Genomic DNA, 23,187 nt, shown 5'->3' with positions numbered 1-23,187 from the left:
TTGCCCAAACACCAAAACACATGGTCCCGCGGACCATTGGGATTGCTCCAACAGCCTTCAATTTTTGCAAGAGGCTACTCCACCTTCATGAAGGAGTTGTTTAATGGAGCTTTCATTGCCTTGGATTAGCAACCTCTCCAGTTCTCTTGCTTCTAAACTTAGCAAAGATAAGCACACATTAATTAAATAAAAAGAATAACATAAAATGAAAGTAAGAGACTCGAGATTTACTTGGTTACAATCTGGGTGGTTATTAATCTAAGACGTTGAAATATGCACTAAGTGACTCATTCTTCGACAATAGTTGGAGGCGAAGTAGCCCCTTACAGTAGTTGAGTACACAAGCTTCTAAACACCAATTAGGAAATGGAAATAAAGTGTGTTGTAAATCTTAAGCACTAAGGGTCTACTGGTCGAATATGATAGTTGGTGACGTGGCACCTTCCGGACGCCTAGAAGCTATCCGAGCATCTAGATCTGTCAAACCCTATCAGAACCTAGGGTATTTACACGCGTGTCCCGTGCTGTAATGCTCTGCCTCTCGGAGCCCTCTGGCCTCTAAGCCATCGCTATCGTGCTGTCGTGCTATCGTGCTCCGCCTCTCGGAGCCCTCCGACCTCGGAGTCTTCATTGTCGCGTTGCCACCCCGCCTACCCAATTCTCTGTTCATCCCACTCCTTCATGTTATAAAAGGTGGTCATTTTCACAAACAGAGGTATGAGTACTCCTTTATCTACAATTACATACACACATCTACTACTGTTCTTCTTCATCTCCTCCTCCGGAGACTAACTTGAATGTCTAAGTGGACCAGACAGGGCACCCTGGGCTCCATTCTAACCCTCTCCTTTATTCTTTTACTCCCCATAGGCTCTCCTAGCAATTCATCCCTCCCTTCTACAACTCCACATGCATCTCCAACCTTCCCACCTTCCTCCTGGCTCTTTTGGTGATGAAGACATCTCACCTTTTCTGTGGGTTATTAGACCATTGGATCAATAGCCAGATCTTGATTGGTGTTATAGCAACATATCAATTCCATGACATGGTGGGCTTCTAATTTTGAGTTTAATAGGCAGATTAATAGCGCGTGTTAATTATTTGGAATATTAAAATTATTGTCAAAATTTATTTCTATCATTAAATTATCATAAATTAACGATAAAAAATTTATTTCCATGACTAACTTTAGAGATAGAAATTAAAATCCGACGTTAAATTTAACAAGAGAAGTCAATGTTCTGTTGCTATGTTTAGCAATAGAAATAGATTTTTTGTCACTAATTTATGATAATTTAGCAATGAAAATAAATTTTGTCGCTAATTGAGATATTCCAATCCTATTTACATTCAATAACATTTATATATACTATTGATGTGTGATAAATTTGTAAGTGTAATATCATCAAGTAATAAAGATATCGAACCCACAAGTACTGATGATTGAGTACTAGCTTACTAACTAAATTTAATTATCTAGACTAATCACTGGCATGCAGTGTCAATAATGAGAAAGTCAAAAGATTAGGGTGAAGAGAAAAGAGAGAAAGAAGGTTTGATCAAGAAGAGAGTAGAAAGACAGAGTGAATCTTGAGAAATCGATTGGCGAAGACATTCTAGGACTTTGGTTTCACCATTATGTTAGTAAACATTTGATCTATATTTAGTTTCCTATCTTTAATATTGGTAGACTATCATATGTATTAGATGTAAACTTTTAGAATTACATCGACATATCAATTCTAACCATCGCCTACAGTCGGAGCGGTTAAAATTAGGGATCGCTTCCATAAGGAGACCTTGTCACAAGATCCTACGAACCCCAAATAACCCTTCTACTTCTTTATGACAATGAATTGGGATTGATCCATTAAGATCAATGGCAACCTATTGTTCCTCGCAGCATACCGATCTATTTTTCTAGCCGACTATTCACGTCTCAATTTTCTACGGGTCGGAGGATTGAATTCTCCTTTCGGTTCATTTCCAAATTCTCATGGGATATGAATCTTGTGCTTTTGACATGGAGATTATGTTTGCATAGTAGATCGGGACCACAAATCAACTCATCATTGAATAAAAAAGATCAAATATTAATAGATCAATGAAAAAAATGTTCACATCGCAAAGGGCTAATCCCTAATCTTAAAATTAAGAATCTACTATATAGATATGAAGTTACAACCAGAAATCATGTTAAAAAATGACGACAATTCAAATATAAATTCAAAATTCATAAATCGAGAAGAAAAGCTTAGGCTTGTCGTGAGAATTCTCCTCCGGATGCTCCCAATATCTCTTCCAAGTGTAAACGATGTTCGATCCCCTCCAGATCATCTTCTTAAGTCACCTTGGAGCCCTAGGGTGACTCCAAATTGGGATCCCTGTCAAGGGGTTGAAATTAGTAGGTGCTAAGACATGGGTCGTGCTGGAAAACACGGGCGCCCATGTCGAGTTCGGCAGCTGCAGAGGATAATTGGTCACGGGTCGTGCCGGTGAGCATGGGTGCCCGTGACCTGTTTGTATGAAGTAAAGGAGACGAACAACATTCGCAGTGCGCGCCACACACTACAATTAAGAGCAATCGATAGCGCATGGTGCACACCATAGTTAAGAGCAATCGACAACATGAGTAGCATGCCACACATCACAGTTAAGAGAATTCACAGCACGTGTCGCTTGCCATGGTTAAGAACAATTGATAGCATTCGTAGCGCACGTCTCACGCTGCGATTAAGAGCAATAGATAACATTCGCAACAACGTGCCTTAATCGTACACCATTAATGATGTATTGTGTGGGGGCATCTCCAGACCATCAATGAGGGTGGAAGGGGAGGTAGCAGCAACCTTGTTGGCGAGCATGACGGAGTGGATGGACAGGTTCTTGGAAGAGACAGAGTACTTATTGTGCTCTTCGACGGTCCCGAATGTGAGATGGCAACGAGGAGACGAACAATATTGTTATGGGCGAAAACATCCAAGCACTTGGGATTGTTTGCAGCGACTTTGACAATGACAATATAGGTGGATCCCTACTTGAGGTGGGGCCTGTGTGATGACCTATCTTGATCACTCTAGGGCCGGCTCTCGTCAAAACTTTAATAAGTATAATTGGAAAGTGTAATCCTCTGAGTCGGAGGAGGACTAGAAGTTGATATATATTATAACTTAGCTATCAGAAGGATCATAGGTTGATAGAGAGCTCTTTCAAAGAGGACTACGTTGAGAGGCTGTTAGAGAGCAATGACTGATTAGAGAGCAACAATTAGTCAAATCTTTGACTAGTATTCTATCAGGACTGAAGAAAGATCAATAAATATTTACTTGAACTCCAAGGATGCAGCAAATATGTCGACCAAGACTACGAACGTCATTTCATCGATGTCATCTTTCCCCGACTTAAATAGCTTGTTAAATGTCATGTAAACGTGCGTCAATTTTAAAAACATCGCTGTTGGAATGGATTCCATCCTCATTTTAGACTGATTCCAATCAACCACATGCCCACCCCTTGGAAAACGTCCGACAGCTGAAAGAATGCATCCTGTCCGAGACTGAATTCGCATGCCCCCTTTCTTATTTATTTTAACACTAAAGAAATATTATAACATCCAATTGGTACATCTAGCGTGGATGTTAGCGTAGTTGGTGGGCACATAATATCTATGGCATAACAATCAAAGATCGATTATCAGGAACTGACTGCAAGCGGTATCGGCGATGGCAAGAAGTGGGAGGCAACGTTGTCGTCGATCGCGGCCAGTGCTATGTTCCTTTGGCCCTTCGTTTACCGGTACTTCGCTGGCATCTAGTACTATCTCGCTAAATACTCCCACCGCCTCGTCTCCCTCGTCTCCCCCTACATCCACATCACCTTTTCCGAGTTCTCCGGCAAGCGCATGAAGTGCAGCGATGCCTACGCCGCCATCGAGTCTTACCTCGTCGCTGCCTCCTGCACTCAATCTACCACCAAGCTCAAGGCCGAGCTCGGGAAGGACTCTTCCTCCCTTACCCTCATCATGGACGAGCATGAGGAGGTCACCGACGAATTCCGCGGCGACGAATTCCGCGGCGCTCGAATCTGGTGGACCTCTGTCTCCCACTCACCACCTCAGAACTCCATGTCCTTCTACCCGCATCCGGACTTCCGCCGCTACTTCCGACTCATCTTCCATCGTCGCCACCGCAACCTCGTCGTGGGATCCTACCTTGACCACATCCTCGCTGTGGGGTGCAAGGCTATTGGCTTAGAATCGATGAACAGCGCACCCAAGGCACACACTAATATGCAAGAGGAATAGAGCAAAGAGAGATTTTTCCTTCTATTGAGAAACCTTACAATGAGACTCTTTAAATACATGAAAGAAAACACTAATTCAACTAATTAATAGGAAAGATTAAAATCACTAAACCATGAAAATAGAAGAGACTAATTCCACTAGTTAATCCCTTAAAACTAGGAAAGATGACTAATTCCACTAGTTAATCCCTTAAAACTAGGAAAGATTAAGACTACTAATGCAAGGAGAAAAAAAACGTGACCACTACTTATCATGTCCGGATCATATGCTCACATTACCCCTCCTAATCCTGACATGGTTCTAAGTCACGGACACCGAGAAGTTGTCGCATGACAGCTAACTTCACTCCTGGCAATGCTTTAGTTAATACATCGGCTCGCTGTTCTTCGGTATTAACGAACTCAACCACAATCTGTCCCTTCTCAACGTATTCTCTGATAAAATGAAACCTTGTATCTATATGCTTGCTTCGACAATGGAATACCAGATTCTTCATGAGAGCTATGACAGATTTGTTGTCAACAAACAAAGTTACCGACTTTGGCTTTACACTTGTTAATTCGCTGGCAAGGCTCCTCAACCACAAAGCATGGCAGACCGCAGTTGTGGCTACCATGAACTCCGCCTCACAAGATGAAAATGTAGGATCGAAAAGAATTTAGATATCTCCACAATAGCATGATATTGTCCACTTTGGGCCTAAACCCTCACGGTTTTGCTCTTGGGCTCTACCCAAAAGACCTCATGCCAATGGAGATATCTTTCTCTTATAAACTCATGATCTTTTCCATGTGTTTTCAATATGGGACTATGTTTGCAACCTTGCAACCCAACAATCCCCCCCCCCAAACAAAGGACCATGGGCTTCCCACGTCCGATCGTTGACCCACCAGGTCTTCCTGCCCCTCGGTCTACCTGACCTACTAGGACTTCCTGCCCCTCGGTCTACCCGACCTACTAGGACTTCCTTGCCTAGCCGCAACTAGGACTTCCTGCCCCTCGGTCTACCCGACCTACTAGGACTTCCTTGCCTAGCCGCAACTAGGACTTCCTGCCTGGTGTCTGGTCCTCTTGATCGAACATAGGAGTCCCCACTTTCTTTGTTCGAGGTCAATATTGTACTCACATGGTTCAATCAGACCATAGCTCTTGTGCACAGTCGGCGGTTAAACCTTCTGGCAGTCCGGGCTCTGATACCAATTGTAGGATCGAAAAGAATTTAGATATCTCCACAATAGCATGATATTATCCACTTTGGGCCTAAGCCCTCACGGTTTTGCTCTTGGGCTCTACTCAAAAGGCCTCATGCCAATGGAGATATCTTGCTCTTATAAACTCATGATCTTTTCCATGTGTTTTTAATACGGGACTATGTTTGCAACCTTGCAACCCCAACAGAAAACACCACTGTCTTCTGCTTCTGTGAGTTCCAGGACACCAAACTTTCATTAAAATAGAAAGTCATTCCACTTGTGCTTTCCTTCCATCGAGGTCGCCGGCTAAATCACTACCCGAGTAGCCGAATACACCAATTTCCTAGGGTCCCTTTATGTAAGCAAGTCCAAAATGGATTGTACCTTTCAAATACCTGAGAGTCTGTTTGACCACCTTGTGATGCATGATTGTAGGCCTCTCCATGTATCTGCTCGCCATTCCGACATAATATGACAGGCCCGACCGTGTGTGTAACAAATATCTCAAACAACCAATGATGCACCTATACTCCGTGGCGTCAACTGGAGTCCCTTCCAAGTCTTTATGCAATTGTGTCTTGGGTTCCATTGAATGCTTTGTGGCATTGCAGTCTGTCATCTTGAACTGAGATAGAATTTTCTTGGCATAAGCTGATTGCCTAAGTAAAATTTAGCTCTTCTGTTGCTCCACTTCAATCCCTAAGTAATAGGAGAGAAGACCCAAATCACTCATCTCAAATTTTATCATCATTTGTTGTTTAAACTTGTTGATTTTTTCTGTGCTACTTCCTATCACGATGAGATCATCGACATACACTCCAACAAGTATCCTTGCTTCTCCTTCACATCTTGTATATACTGCATGTTCTTGAGTACATTTTTTGAAGCCAAGCTCTTCCAGACTCCTGTTTAGTCGCATGTTCCAAGCTCGTGGAGCTTGCCGCAGTCCATAGAGGGCCTTGGACAACCTGTACACCTTATGTTTTTGATTTTGTACCTCAAATCCTTCCGGTTGAGTGACATATATTTCTTCTTCTAACTCTCCGTTAAGAAATGTTGACTTCACTTCTAGATGGTGTACCTCCCAGCTTTGGTTTGCAGCAAGTGCAAGAATGACTTGGATAGTGTCAAGTCTAGCGGCAGGCACAAATACTTCTTCAAAGTTGATGCATTGTCTTTGTATATATCCTTTAGCCACAAATCTTACTTTGTGCTTAACGACTTTCTCATCTGAATCTGTCTTCAATTTGAACATCCACTTTAAGCCGATAGGTTTGTGGCCTAATGGGAGTTCAGTTAGGTTCCAGGTATTGTTCATCTCAATAGATTTTAGCTCTTTCTCCATTGCTTCGTACCAGCAAGCCTCGGTTGCAACTTATTGATAACATGTCGGCTCTTCAGATATCGCCGTCATCACCTCACCCTCTTCTTCAGCAATACCAACCACTTCCTCAGTATTGGCGTAGATATCAACAATGGATCTAAAACGGACTGGCCCTTCATAAGACTCGGGTGAGTTTGTTATCGAAGACGAGGAAGCTGCATGGGTGTTCGATGATGGTGTAGATGGACTTGAAGCTCCTGTCATGGGTACCACACTTATTGCCAGTGTTCTGACATCTTCTGCCCCTGCCTCAATGTTTGTTGCAACAATCACCTCGTCGGTGTCGAATGCATCCACCACCATAAACTCTGGTACATTTTCTTCATTGTTGACACTTGCATTCCATGTCCATTCATAATTTTCTTGAACATCACATCTCTACTTACTTGTAGCTTGCCATGCCTTGGATCAAATAGACGATGAGCTTTGCAGCTTTCCTCGACACCCAAGTATACCATGGGTGAGCTACTGTCGTCAAGTTTCTTGAGGTGAGAGGCTGTATTTTTCACATATGCAACACAACCGAACACTCTTAAGTGGACGAGATGTGGCTTTCTCCCCATCCAAGCTTCAAATGGCGTACGCTCTCCTAGCACCTTAGTTGGGAGACAGTTTAACAGATAGATAGCATGTCTAACCACCTCTCCCCAGAACCTTGCCAGCATGTGTGTAACCTTGAGGAGAGATCTTATCATAGCCATCACGGTGCGGTTCCGGCGCTCCACAACACCATTCTGTTGGGGGCGTGTAAGGAACCATGAGATGCCGCTCGATCCCTTCATTTTCGCAGAATTGAGTGAACTCCGTGGATAGAAACTCGTCACCCTGGTCTGTCTGGAGTGTTATGATTTGTATTTAGTCTTGTTCTCCGTCAAGAATTTGAACTTCTTGAATGCTCGGAATGCATCATTCTTTACTGTCAATATAAACACCCACATCCACCTTGTGAAATCGTCAACAATTAGAAGAAAATACTTGTTACCGCTAGTGTACATGGTAAGATTGATCCGCAAATATCAGCATGGAAAAGTTCCAATAACTTCTCCGCTCTAAAATTTGCTTGATACGGGAATAACGACCTTGCATGCTTGGCGATCACACACACCTTGCAAATCTTGTTCGGCCAGGGCAATGGTGGCACATCAACTGCCAATTTATTCTCCCCTAACAGCTTCAAGTCATGGAAATTGACATGTCCGAGCCTTGCATGCCACAACCAGGTTAGGTCTTCTAGGCTTGCTAGGAGACATACTTGCTTAAATGTCTTCAAGGTTATCTTATACAAGCGATTTTTGTGTTCGCTTTACCAGCATCAAGAGCTTCCCGCTCCTATCAATCACCTTCATGGTATCTCCTTCCATATGCATCTCATTCCCAGTTTCTATCAATTGACCGAGACTTATGATATTACTACAAAGTTTCAGAATATAGTATACCTCGTGGAGAGCCTTCCGATCGCCGTTCTTGCATTCGAACACAACTGTCCCCTTGTCCATGATCTCAAGGGTTGATCCATCGCCAAACCTCACCCTCCCGGTGATGGTTTCATCTAATTCTTGAAACTTCTCACGATGGCCAGTCATGTGGTTGCTGGCACCGTTGTCAAGGTACCAGACGTCTTTATCTTCTCCTTTGTTAATGCTGCGATACATCTCCAGTAGAAACCTGTCTTCACTGAGTAGAATAATATCCTGCCGTTCACGCCTAGTGTGAGACTCCTCGTGGGACACGGTCATCATCAGTGCTGGCTCTTCATTGGTGGCGCAAGTGAGGTGAGCCTCATTATCACGATGCTTGTTGTAGCATTCGGACGCATAATGCCCTATTTTCTCACAATTGAAACACTTTATATGACTTTTGTCTCGAGTGCCACTGTTGTTGCAGCTAGTCTCTCCTGCACTGTCTTGGCGTTGCGTACCACGGCCACACCACACCCTCGCCCACGCCATTTGCCACGACTAGGGCTGCTGGACCCACACTCCTTGCCTCCTGACGAAGTGTCCATGTTGTTCCCCTTCTGTCGCATTTTCCATGCGACATGAGTAAGTAGGAGCTCTCCTTTAGTGCTGTTGGTGTTGCCGCGTAATCGTAGTGTTTGTTCCTCGTACGCCTTCAGTCGTCCAATAGTCTCCTCAAATGGTATCATCTTAAGATCTTGAAATTGCTCAATACCGACAACAATATGGAAGAACTTGTCAGGGATAGAATCGAGCAACTTCTTTACCAAAGATGAATCTTCAAGCGTGGCACTAAGAGCAGAGAACTTGCTGCTCATAGCGTTGAGTTTGCCAGCAAAATCATCAATTGTATCGGTCTCCTTCATCCGGAGGGCGTCAAACTCGCTCTTCAACGTTTGTACGCGTGCCTTCTTCACTCGATCACTACCAAGGTACCTCGTCTTGAGGCTGTCCCAGACTTCCTTCGCTGTCTTCTTTTTTGCCATCTGGAGAAGTATGTCTTCAGGGACACACTACAAGATGTATGCACGTGCCTTTTTATCCTTCTTTGCATCCACCTGGGCTCCTTCCACTGGTTTCACTGCCTCCCAAACTCCCTGGGCATCAAGAATCGCCTCTGTCTTTATTGCCCACACAGTATAATTATGAGGACTTAGCATCATATAGGGAAATGACACTTCGCCGTTCTCCTTTGTAGCAGCTGGTGGGATGCCCGACATTTTGTGGAATCATGGATTCTTGGGTGTTCTATACCACCAAGGCTCTGATACTAGATGTTGACTTAGAATCGATGAATAGCACACCCAAGGCACACACTAATATGCAAGAGAAATAGAGCAAAGAGAGATTTTTTCCTTCTACTTGTTAGGACCAAAAGTAGCTAGAGGGGGGGGGGGTGAATAGCTCGTCGCGTTCGCTCGGTGCGCTTCGTTGCTTGGCGTTGCTTGTTTCTTCTTGGATGTGCAGCGGAAAATACAGAAACAAATACAACCACGCTAACACTAGGATTTTACTTGGTATCCACCTCCAAAGGAGGTGACTAATCCAAGGATCCACACCACGCACACACCCTCCACTATGAAACACTCCTTTTCGGTAACTACCGAAGGCGGAGAAGTCCTACAACACTCTCAATACAAGAAGAAGAAAGGGAAATACAAGTTAAGCAAAAGCTTACAAGATGTGCAGTAAAAACCCTAACCCTAACTTCTTCCTCTTGCAATAGATCCGCCTCTTGACTTGGAAAGCCTCCAAGAACCTTCAAGAACTGGCGATCACGTGCTTGTAGAGAGCTGTGGAGGAGCTGGAATGAATCTGAGAAGAGCTCGTGAAGAGATCGCGAAGACCACGCTCGCCTGCGGCTTTAAACCCGACGCAACGGTCGGATCCCGATCGATTCAAATGTTCTGAATCGATCGGGAGGCTTTGGATCGATCCAGAGCGCCTCCGTGCTCTGGAAAGCGCTGGATCGATCCACGGATCGATCCAGCGCTTATCGCGCGAAGCAGCCGCGTCGCTGCGAATCGAACCTCTGATCGATCCACGGATCGATCCGTGCTTCGATCTGGAAGTATCTGGATCGATCCACTGATCGATCCACATCCTGGATCGATCCACGGATCGATCCAGCACTTGGTTTTTGCCCAAAACCAAGTCCCAAACCTCCCTAACCAACATCCGGTCAACCTTGACCTGTTGGTACATCATGCCTCGCATCTGGTCACTCCCTTGACCTGCCAGGACTCCCCACCAAGTGTCCGGTCAATCCCTTTGACCCACTTGGACTTTTACTCGTCGTGCCAAGTATCCGGTCACTCCATTGACCTACTTGGACTTCCACCAGATGTCTGGTCAACCTTGACCCATCTGGACTTCCTTCCTTGCCAAGTATCCAGTCAATCCTTTGACCTACTTGGACTTCCCAACACCAGATGTCCGACCATCCTTGATCCATCTGGTTTTCCTTCCTTGCCTGGCTTCACTCACCAGGACTTTCACCTAGCTTCACTCACTAGGTTTTTCCATCTGCCTAGCTTCACTCACTAGGGCTTTCACCTGGCTTTACTCACCAGGATTTCCTTCTGCCTAGCTTCACTCACTAGGACTTTCACCGACTTCCAGGATTTCCTTCGCCTAGCTTCACTCACTAGGACTTTCACCTGGCTTCACTCACCAGGATTTCCTTCTGCCTAGCTTCACTCACTAGGACTTCCATCTGCCTAACTTGCCAGTTAGGACTTCCCAGTCAAGTATCCAGTCAACCTTGACCTACTTGACTCTTCTTCAATCAATATCTTATTGTCAAACATCTAAACCCTAACCAAGACTCAGCTTGGTTAACCAGGTCACCCTTGACCTGAAGGATATTGCACCAACAATCTCCCCCTTTTTGATGTTTGACAATACCACAATAACACTTACAATCCCACATGTAAGTTAGGCTAATCCTATAGCCTCCTTCTTCATGCCACTAGGTAATGAACCCATAAATTAAGCTTTTCATTCTCCCCCTAAGAGGGCAAACTCCCTCTAGGTAATGAAAACCTAACTTACTTCCTTTCATTCTCCCCCTATTGGCACACATCAACTCCTTACAAAAAAAACATCAACCCGTCTTTGGACACACATCAACCTATGCTCCAATTTTGGGCACACTTCAACAACTCCATTCGTTGAAGACTCTCCCCCTGAAGAGTTGCTCATCGTGATCACAATTTCACTCATTGTGATCAACTCAATATTGAAGGTCCCATACCCTTCATTATCTTTAACTTCTCCCTCAATGTTGACAAATACCCAACCTTGAGCATTTCCAACCACTTGAGTTGCCACTTGAAATGATGAGGATATCCACTCCCCATTTATCCCCATTTCAAGTTTAAATGCTCAACCTTGAGCAAGTTCACAACAGAAGATTAACCACCTTCCAAGGTTCATGAAAAATAATTTTCATGTCTTTAAAGAGTCCCTCCCCCTAAAGACATGGTGATAACTTCTGTCATTGCACCAACAATGACTTGGCATCCCTAAACCTTTAGGAAACCCAGATTTAGAAGTTTTGAGGTTCAAATGTTCAAAATTTGAAACAAACCTCAACCTAAACTTCAATGAAGTCTTCCTTTACCATTCCATCGTTGTTTTCAACACGAAAACACCCTTTTTATGTATACAAATGTATTTTAAGGGTTTGGAAAGGTTACCTTGACTAAAATAGGTTCAAAGTGCTGAAATCAGGCTTTCCCAGCCAAAATCAGCAACTTGAATCGATTGGAGTTGGGTTCCAATCGATTGAACCTTTCTGAATCGATCCACTGATCGATTCAGACTACCTGGATCGATCGGCTGATCGATCCAGCGAGCTACTGCTCGCGGGAGATTTGATCCATGGATCGATTCAGGCACTCCAATCGATCCATGGATCGATCGGAGCTCTGATAGTTGCTGAAATTCCATTTCAGTCAACTTCAGAAACCCCTAGAAAATTCTACAAAAATCCAAAAATTATGAAATTTCGTGTAGACAATGTTTAGGGCATATATTATCAAGGAAAAATAGTTTTCTATGAAAATACATCATATTTTCAAAGATTGACACAAACTTGAAAACTTGCAAAAACTTTAGTGTTTTCTTCAAGTTTGTGTCTAACTATACAATGGTGATTACTATCAACAGATAGCCTTCACCAAGGTTTTCCAAAATCATTTTGAAAACTTTTTCAAAACCAATATCCCACCATATTCCTTGGGCTTAATGCACATGACTTGTACATTAGCTTTCCCAATGATGGGAAAACACATAACTATGTGTTTTGATGAACCTAAAACTCAAAAGAATGCACTAAATCAACATCTTGAGTTTTGTTCATCTTCCTAACATCTCACTTGTATCTAATGTGCACTAAAACACATACAAGTCATCTTATAGTCCTTGTGAGATGTAAGATTTTGGTTTTGCCCTATTCTAGGGATCATGCATATCTATCTAGGCATTTTAGATATATACTAGACATCCACCAAGGATGTCACTTGTTAATAATTGTTGTTAAATGCCTTTTGTCCTTAATTACAAGGAATTAAACTAATGCATGATAATGTTATGGCATACATCAAAATAAAATAACTTTCAAAAGAAATATTCCTATAACTACATGATGTATGCATGACATGACATGGTATTTTTGTATTTTTCATGATACGTCATGAATGCAAAAGTAGACATGATGTCATGGCATATGATGGGCAAACAATCATGGCAAGATTTAGCATAAATAAAATATACCTAGATTAACTATCTAAGTATCCTTAACCACTTAGCTAACTCAAAATACCACTAGTTTCAACTTAAACCTAGATTGCCCTAAAGTGCTTCAAGACAATGCCAAAGCCTAAATTGGCATTTCTAATTCCCTTGATTAATTTATGCCAATTGAAATTAAGCATATTCCTCAAATGTTGGCATATTTTATTTTTCCACAAGAGTAGCACTTTTAAATTAAGGCCCGGATTGCCTTAAATTTCCTAAGAACATACCAAAATCCCAACTTGGTAGCTCTTATGAATTTCCCAATATGTGCTTTTTAAGATTAAAATCAAATTTTCACCACTAGGCACATTTTACTCTTTCAAGGAGTAAATAATAGTTCCATTTCATTTTCAAAGGTTAACAAAAACCTTGAAAATGCTCCTTGAGTGTCAATTTCCTCAAAGTTGGGTTAACTACCCTTCTAATTGGAGTTGACACTCTCTAACCCATTTATGGGGTAGAGAAGATGCTCCTAGGAACCCAACACCTATTGGTGCTCCTTGGATGCTCTAGGTACTCACTAGGGATAACTTCCCTAGATACCTTCCTAGTGACTTTGTTGGGCTTCTTAAAAGCCTTGGTCACATTTTCTAGGTCAACTCTAGGGATAACCTCCCTTGTGACCTTGTTGGTGACTTTCTTAGACTTCTTAGAAGCCTTAGTCACTTTTATTGCAAAAATACTCTTAGGGATGACTTCCCTAGTATTCTTGGCTTGACCACTAGAACTAGGGTTTGTTCCATAACTATATGGAACTCTATGGTAAGAGGGCATATCCTTCTTAGCCTTTGGTTTGTATCCCAAACCTCTATGACCATTGGATGGCTTTGATTTTCCTAGCCCTAGGTATTGCTCATTTTGCCCTTTTAGGATATTTTCCATCCTTTTTAGGGTCTTTTCCATTTTATCAAGTCTTGACCTCAAGACTTGATTTTCTATCATTAAATCCTTAGTGTTTGGTTCATGAGCATTTTTGTTTCTAGGTTTGTATCTAAAATCCTTAGAGTTATTGCCTAGATTTTTACCTACATTCCTAACCTTAGGTGTAGTTTTGGCATGTAGGGCCACATGCTTTTCCTTAAAGCCCTCATGCTTTCTATTCTTATGATAAATTGCATTAAAATGATAAAAATTTGACCTCGCATGCTTTTTACCATTTTGCAAGGGAATAGGCTCAATAAAAGATACCTTCTTCTTTACCTTGGAGGCTCCCCCTTGACTAGTGCCTCCTTGAGCCTTGACCATCTTCTTCCCCTTGGGGCATTGACTTCGGTAATGCCCCTTTTGATTGCAAGAGAAGCATATAATATGCTCCTTGCTCTTCTTTGTGTTGGGGATGATCTCCTTGGGCTTCACCTTGCCCTTTTGTGCCACTTGACCCTTCTTCTTGGCCAATTTAGGGCACTTGCTCTTGTAGTGCCCATGTTCCCTACATTCAAAGCATATAATATGATTTTTATTATTAATTAAAATATTTATACCTTTGCTTGTAGGAGTGGCATCTTTTTCTTTGGATCCGGAGGTAGAAGCTTCCTCTTGATCGGACCTTGATTCTCCTCCATTTGATTTTTCTTGACTTGTGGAGGTAGAAGCTTCTTCCTCCTCTTCTTCTCTTGACCCGGATGTAGAAGCTTCTTCTTCTTCTTGATCCGGTGTCATCAAGGATTGCTCCCCCTCAATCCTAGAGGTGGAGGCTTCATCATCTTGAATATGAAACAAGGAGTATGCTCCCTCCTTGTTCCCTTCGTTGCATTCCCTTGAGGATGAAGCTTCTTGGATTTCCTCTTCTTCGGAGGTTGAGCATCTCTCAACCTCGGAATCCTCCTCTTGGTCTTGCTCCAAAGAGTCTCCCTCTCTGGATTCTTCTTGATCTCGTACAGTGGAGGGGATCTCTTCATGAAGCTTGGCCAATTTGCTCCAAAGCTCCTTGGCATCTTCGAATTCTCCAACTTGAGCCAAGATGTGGCTAGGCAATAAGTTGACCAAAAGCTTGGTCACTTTGTCATTTGCCTCGCCCCTTTGAATTTGCTCCGAGCTCCATCTGCTTTTCTTTAGAAGCTTGCCCTTGGAGTTCGTTGGAGCTTTGAAGCCTTCCATTAGAGCAAACCATTGCTCTATCTCCATCATAAGGAAGTTTTCGATTCTTGATCTCCAAGAATCAAAACTTGTGGAAGTGTATGGTGGAGCCACCCTTGTGTCAAATCCAAGTCCATCTTGGAATTGCATCTTGAAGTTGAGCTTGATGAGGTCTTGAACTTAAAGAATTTGCTCCAACTTCTTCACCCTCTAGCTTTTCTTGATATGCTTTACCCTTCCGGCGATGATTCCGGTGAAGAGCGGCCTTGCTCTGATACCACTTGTTAGGACCAAAAGTAGCTAGAGGGGGGGTGAATAGCTCGTCACGTTCGCTCGGTGCGCTTCGTTGCTTGGCGTTGCTTGTTTCTTCTTGGATGTGCAGCGGAAAATACAGAAACAAATACAACCACGCTAACACTAGGATTTTACTTGGTATCCACCTCCAAAGGAGGTGACTAATCCAAGGATCCACACCACGCACGCACCCTCCACTATGAAACACTCCTTTTCGGTAACTACCGAGGGCGGAGAAGCCCTACAAGACTCTCAGTACAAGAAGAAGAAAGGGAAATACAAGTTAAGCAAAAGCTTACAAGATGTGCAGTAAAAACCCTAACCCTAACTTCTTCCTCTTGCAATAGATCCGCCTCTTGACTTGGAAAGCCTCCAAGAACCTTCAAGAACTGGCGATCACGTGCTTGTAGAGAGCTGTGGAGGTGGAATGAATCTGAGAAGAGCTCGTGAAGAGATGCCGAAGACCACGCTCGGCGGCTTAAACCCGACGCAGCGGTCGGATCCCGATCGATTCAAATGTTCGAATCGATCGGGAGGCTGGATCGATCCACGGATCGATCCGGAGCGCCTGATAAGCGCTGGATCGATCCACGGATCGATCCGGCGCTTATCGCGCGAAGCAGCCGCGTCGATCCGATCCAGTCGGCACCTGAATCGATCCACGGATCGATCCGAAGCTTCTCATCGGCTGAAAGAATCGGATCGATCCACCGATCGATCCACATCTGGATCGATCCACGGATCGATCCAAGCACTTTTGCCCAAAACCAAGTCCCAAACCTCTAACCAACATCCGGTCAACCTTGACTGTTGGTACATCATGCCTCGCATCGGTCACTCCCTTGACCGCCAGGACTCCCCACCAAGTGTCGGTCAATCCTTTGACCCACTTGGACTTTTACTCGTCGTGCAAGTATCCGGTCACTCCATTGACCTACTTGGACTTCCACGGATGTCTGGTCAACCTTGACCCATCTGGACTTCCTTCCTTGCAAAGTATCCAGTCAATCCTTTGACCTACTTGGACTTCCCAACACCAGATGTCCGACCATCCTTGATCCATCTGGTTTTCCTTCCTTGCCTGGCTTCACTCACCAGGACTTTCACCTAGCTTCACTCACTAGGTTTTTCCATCTGCCTAGCTTCACTCACTAGGGCTTTCACCTGGCTTTACTCACCAGGATTTCCTTCTGCCTAGCTTCACTCACTAGGACTTTCACCTGACTTCACTCACCAGGATTTCCTTCTGCCTAGCTTCACTCACTAGGACTTTCACCTGGCTTCACTCACCAGGATTTCCTTCTGCCTAGCTTCACTCACTAGGACTTCCATCTGCCTAACTTGCCAGTTAGGACTTCCCAGTCAAGTATCCAGTCAACCTTGACCTACTTGACTTTTCTTCAATCAATATCTTATTGTCAAACATCTAAACCCTAACCAAGACTCAGCTTGGTTAACCAGGTCACCCTTGACCTGAAGGATATTGCACCAACACTACTGAGAAACCTTACAATGAGACTCTTTAAATACATAAAAGAAAAGACTAATTCAACTAATTAATAGGAAAGATTAACATCACTAAACCATGAAAATAGGAGAGACTAATTCCACTAGTTAATCCCTTAAAACTAGGAAAGATGACTAATTCCACTAGTTAATCCCTTAAAACTAGGAAAGATTAAGACTACTAATGCAAGGAGAAAAAAAACGTGACCACTACTTATCATGTCCGAATTATATGCTCACAGAGGCCACCTTCCGCAATCGCCGCCGCAAGCTCTACACCAGCAACCCCAGCAACAATTGGTGCGGTTACAAGAAGTCTGTCTGGATCCACGTCACGTTCACCCATCCCTCGGCGTTCACGACCATGGCGATGGACCCCGACAAGAAGAAGGAGATCGTGGCCGATCTGGAGGCGTTCCGCAGTGGGAAGGACTTTTACGCCAAGATCGGCAAGCCATGGAAATACGGCTACCTCCTCTCTGGCTCACCAGGAACCGACAAGTCCACCATGATCGCCACCATCGCCAACTACCTCGATTACGACATCTACGACCTCGAGCTCACCTCCGTCAAGGCAACACTTAGCTTCGGAAGCTGTGTAGAAATCAATAAGTAGAGGAAAGAAATAATATAAAGCTTTTTGATAATCTTATTACTAAAGCTAATAGGCTTATTTATACAAATTGTCTAAAACAATAATGAAAATATTAAATAAGATATACAATCATAATAATTATAAACATAGTAATAGAATAGACTTGGAAATATTATTTTTACTATTTGATTAATGTCGATCTTGATTATGCGCCAAATATAATAATCCCAATTGATTAAAATCAATTAGAGATTATTTCCATTATTATCATTACCCCCTGACAAACTCAACTAGAGTGCCTGAACGTTGAGTTTGAGTGCTAACTTGATGAAACATTGTCTAGATAATGGCTTGGTAAATATATCAGCAATTTGATCTTTTGTAGAAATATAAGAAACTGAAAGTTGTCGAGTCGCCACACGCTCGCAAACAAAATGAAAATCAATCTCTACATGCTTGGTACGAGCATAAAAAATAGGATTTGCTGCAAGATAAGTTACTCCAATATTATCACACCATATTTTAGGCGTAGCAGTTGGGAAAAAGTGTAATTTTGAAAGAAGAGATTGTAGTCAAATAATTTTTGACGTTGTGTTAGCGATAGCTTTATATTCGGCTTCAGTACTCGAGCGAGAGACTGTAGGTTGCTTCTTTGAAAGCTAGGAAATAAGATTTCACCCAAGAAATATAGCATATCCACTAGTAGAACGTCTATCTTCGGGAGATCCAGCCCAATCTGCATCACCGTAGGTAATCAACTCTCGTGAAGACTGACGATATAAAAGAAGACCATGTAGAATAGTGCCTTTTAGATATCGAAGAATTCTCTTAACACCTTCCCAATGATGTTCAGTAGGAGCATGCATAAATTGACAGACATGATTCATAGTGAAAGCAATATTTGGTCGTGTAATTGTGACATATTGTAGGGCACCAACAATACTACGGTAGATCTGGGGGTTAGACATCGAAGAGGTGGATGAAGGTGCAGTGAAACCACCCTCAATGATTAGTGTCGAGATAGGGCGTGCACCATCCATTTTAGCTTGTTGTAGGAGCCTAGTAATGTATTTGCTCTGAGAGAGAAGACAACTTTCAGAATGTGAGAGAAACTCTATGGCAAGGAAAAAATGAGCATTACTAAGATCTCGAATAGGAAACTCTTGACGAAGAAGATGTAGTAAAGTAGTAATGCCATTTTGATCACTACCGGTTATTAATATATTATCTATATAAATCAGAACAAATATAAAAAATTCCTCATTACATTTGTAGAATAAGGAAGAGTCTGTTTTTGAGCCAGAAAATCCCTAAGAATGAAGCCAGGTAGATAGACGATGAAACCATGCACGAGGTGCTTGTCGAAGACCATATATAGACTTCTGAAGTTGACACACATGTGTTGAAAGTTACGGGTGGATGAATCCAGGAGGTTGTTCCATATAAACAGTTTCTTCAAGATGTCCATGAAGGAAAGCATTGGAAACATATAATTGGTGTATTGGCCAATTAGAACTTTCAGCTATAGATAGTAGCAATCAGATAGTTGTAATTTTGATGATTGGACTAAAAGTATCATTAAAGTCAATACCCGGCTGTTGATTAAAAACTTTAGCAACAAGGCAAGCTTTATAATGTTCAATAGAACCATTTGCACGATACTTAATTTGGTAAACTCATTTAGAGCCCACAATATTCATAGATGGAGTACGAGGGACTAAGCTCCAGGTTGCATTACGAAGAAGAACATCAAATTCTGTAGCCATCGTAGCACGCCAATTTGGATCTTTGACCGCCTGTGTAAAACTAGAAGGTTCAACAAAATTTGAAGAAGCAAGAAGAGCACGTGGAAGAGGATAACGAGTTAAAACTAATTGACATCGTGCATAAATATCGCTTAGAGGAAGCATCCGCCGAGGAATATCATCATCAGAGCTACTCGGAGATGAGTGGTCAGACGGGCGAGAATTAGAACTAGAGAGTGGATCTCCACTAGTCACCGAGTCCATAGGAATTTGTGGAGATGGAGCATCAGAATTAGAACTAGAGAGTGGATCACCACTAGCTGTTGAGTCTTCAGGAATTTGTGGAGATGGAGTAGGACCCAAGATACCATCCCCCCTTATTCTTTCAATATGTCCAGATGGAGCAATCTGTGAGGATTCAAGTATATTACTCAGTGATATTAGAAATATGCCTCGATTATCTGAAGGAAGATCCGAGGTAGCAACTGCAAACGGAAAAAGAGACTCATCAAAAGTAATATATCGAGAAATATATATCCGTTTGGTCGAAACATGGAGGCAATGATACCCATGATGCAAATTACTATAACAAAGAAAAACACATTGTTGAGAGCGAGGGTTTAACTTGTGTTTAGAGTAAGGTCGTAGCCAAGGATAACATGCGCAACCAAAGATACGGAGGAAGGAGTAATCTGGAGAATAATTATAAAGTATTTCCAAGGGACATTTGTTTTGAAGTAGTGTTGTGGGTAAACGATTGATAAGGTAGACCACGATTTGGACGGCGTCATCCCAAAATTTAAGTAGAATTGTGGCTTGATTAAGAAGAGCTAAGACATTTCAACCACATGACGATGTTTTCTTTCAATGGATCCATTTTGTTCAGGAGTATGGGGACAAGAAACTCGGTGGAGGATGCCAGAAGAAGTAAGATGACGATGAAGCCCTTGATACTCTCCTCCCAAATCAGAATGAATGGAGAGTATTTTACGATCAAAATAGCTCTCAACATTCTTTTGAAAATGACAAAAAATATCAAAGAGATTAGATTTTCTTTTCATAGGTAAAATCCAAGTGAACTTGCTAAAGTTATCAATAAAAATAACATAATAAAGAAAACCCTGATTAGAAAGAATAGGAGCAGGACCCCATACATCAGAGTGAATAATTTCTAAAGGAAAACTACAGTTGTGAGTAGAGGAAACAAAAGGTAGTTTATTAGATTTCGCTTTCATATAAGCTTCACATAAATGAGATGATGACGCTAAAGAAGTTGGTAAACCAAAACGATTAATAATATTATGAACAAGACGTAGAGACGGATGACCAAGACATGCATGTCACGAGAATTTATCCGTGCGTTCTCCAACAAAGGTTGTGAGCGAGGTGGGTTGAAGATGATAAAGACCGTTTTTAGTGTCCCCTTGGAGTAGAATAGTTCCTATTGCGGGATCCTTCACAAGACAATGATTAGGGTGAAATTCAAAAAATACATTATTATCAAGAGCAAACTGACAGACAAAAAGCAAATTTTTAGTAATAGAAGGAACATGAAGAGTGTTGCACATGCGAAAAGTACAACCATATGAATGAAAGGTTGTGCTTCCAATGTGAGAAATTTGCAAACCTGAGTCATTTCCTATTTGTAGCATGTCGGGTCCATGATAAGGTGAAACTTTTGTAAGAATATTATACTTCAGTGTAACATAATGAGTAGCTCCAGAATCCGGATGCCATCTTGGGGTTTCAGGAACTGATGTTGTTGCATTAAGAGGGATGGAGAGTGAAAATGCTCCAGAATTAGATGATTGAGTACTAGATTGCCAAGATGAGGGAGAGGGTCGATTTGATGATACAGGTCCTCCTCAAAAATTTGAATAATATCTTTTATAACAATTTTGAGCATAATGACCATAATTAAAGCAAATCTGACAGCGTCCTCGACCTTGACCCCGGCCTCGAAAGCCTCCAAACTGTTTTTGTTGATCATATTGGGGAGGAGGCTGATTATGTTGATCAGGTTGTGGAGCCTTGCTAAGCATATGTGCCGATAAAGATAGAGAATCCGACATCCTTTGAGATTGTATTTGTAAAAGCCTTTCATGAGAGGATAACATACCATAAAGCGTTTCAAGTGACACTTAATCCATGAGAGTTGTCACGCTAGGAACAAAGCTATCATATTGAGCACCTAAACATGCAAGAACATGCATTAATAGTTCTGGATCAGAGATTGGATGCCCAATTGCAGCTAAGTTGTTGGCAATGTTCTTGACTGATTGCAGATAGACATTGATGGAGACATCTTCTCGTTGTACAGACTATAATTGTAGACGAAGCTGGAGAACTCGTGCTTGAGAGTGAGATGCAAAAGAACGATCAAGAGCCTCCCAAACCTGACGCGAAGTGTTGAGCCCAACGAGCATTGGAAGTATAGACTCAGTAATTGATGAAATTAACCAAGTCAAGACAAGTTGATCCTTCTTAAACCAAATAGTATAGGATGGATCATCTTTTTGAGGTGGGGATAAACTACCATCAACATGACCAAGTAAATCATAAACACAAAGTAAATGAAGAAATTGCAATTTTCATAGTAAATAATTGTCATGGTCAAGTTTAACGGAGAAAGAAGAAACTATAGGAATTGAAAAAGAGGTATTTTATGACGATGAAGATATTTCAATAGACTCGAGAGAAGACATTTTTTTTCTCTAATTTTTTGTTCACGTTTTTTTTTCTCTCGGTTTTTTTTTCTATTTTTTTTTAGAAAATGCCAAATGGAGGAGGGAAAAAAAAGTAGAAAATCGAACTAGTAGAGGGGAAAAAAAATTGTTACGATAGCTGTCGAAGTTCCCGAAGTTACCGTACAATACTGGTAAGGAAGGACATTGACGATGGGACTGCAAGATGTTGGTGGAGCACGTTGATCTTTGGGTTGCTCCAAGTTTCTGTTGTGCTCCAAGATGTTCACGTTGTTGTTGACTAATGCAGTAGAAATCTGGTGCGAGAACAGGAATTAAAAAAGGAAGAAGCTAAATTTTGAGGGAAAATAAAGAAGCGAAAGGGATCATGACTCTGATACCATGTAGAAATCAATAAGTAGAGGAAAGAAATAATATAAAGTTTTTTGATAATCTTATTACTAAAGCCAATAAACTTATTTATACAAATTGTCTAAAATAATAATAGAAAGATTAAATAAGACATACAATCATAATAATTATAAATATAGTAGTAGAAAAGATTTAAAAATATTATTTTTACTATTTGATTTATCTTGACTGTGCGTCAAATATAATAAATTTTAATTAATTGAAATCAATTAAAGATTATTTATATTATTATCATTAAGCTATTTATCGAAACAACCGGCATGTCCATCATCGTGATTGAAGACATCGACTACTCGCTTGATCTCACTAGCGAGCGAAAAAAGAAGAAGGATGACAAGGAGGACGACGACAAGGAGGATAGCAATGACGGAAAGCCTCCAGTGAAACCACCTGGGGATAATGAGAAACAGAGCAAGGTGACCCTCTCGGGACTTCTTAACTTCATCAACGGATATATGGTCGGCGTGCGGCGGTGAGCGGCTCATCATATTCACGACCAACTACGTGAAGAAGCTCAATCCGGCGCTGATACGGCGCGGAAGGATGGACAAGCACGTCGAGATGTCGTATTGCTGCTTCGAGCCATTTAAGGTGTTGGCGGCCAACTACCTCGCAACTTGTTTGGTTAATAATTAATTAATACCTAATTCCTAATTAGAATTATAATTTAACAAATTACTCTTAATTTGTAGTGGTCATATCGATTCGCAACTTG

The 23,187-nt window shown here is 42.0% G+C and overlaps 1 pseudogene; it reads left to right on the top strand.

Moving 5' to 3' along the window:
- Positions 1 to 2,862: 2,862 nt before the first annotated feature.
- LOC122015709 lies at positions 2,863 to 23,108 on the top strand (annotated as a pseudogene).
- Positions 23,109 to 23,187: the final 79 nt, after the last annotated feature.

Source organism: Zingiber officinale, chromosome 8B, assembly GCF_018446385.1.
Source record: "Zingiber officinale cultivar Zhangliang chromosome 8B, Zo_v1.1, whole genome shotgun sequence".
In the NCBI taxonomy this organism is placed as follows: Eukaryota; Viridiplantae; Streptophyta; class Magnoliopsida; order Zingiberales; family Zingiberaceae; genus Zingiber; species Zingiber officinale.
Note: the sequence above shows the minus strand (reverse complement) of the source record. Positions and strands in the feature narration are given on the sequence as shown.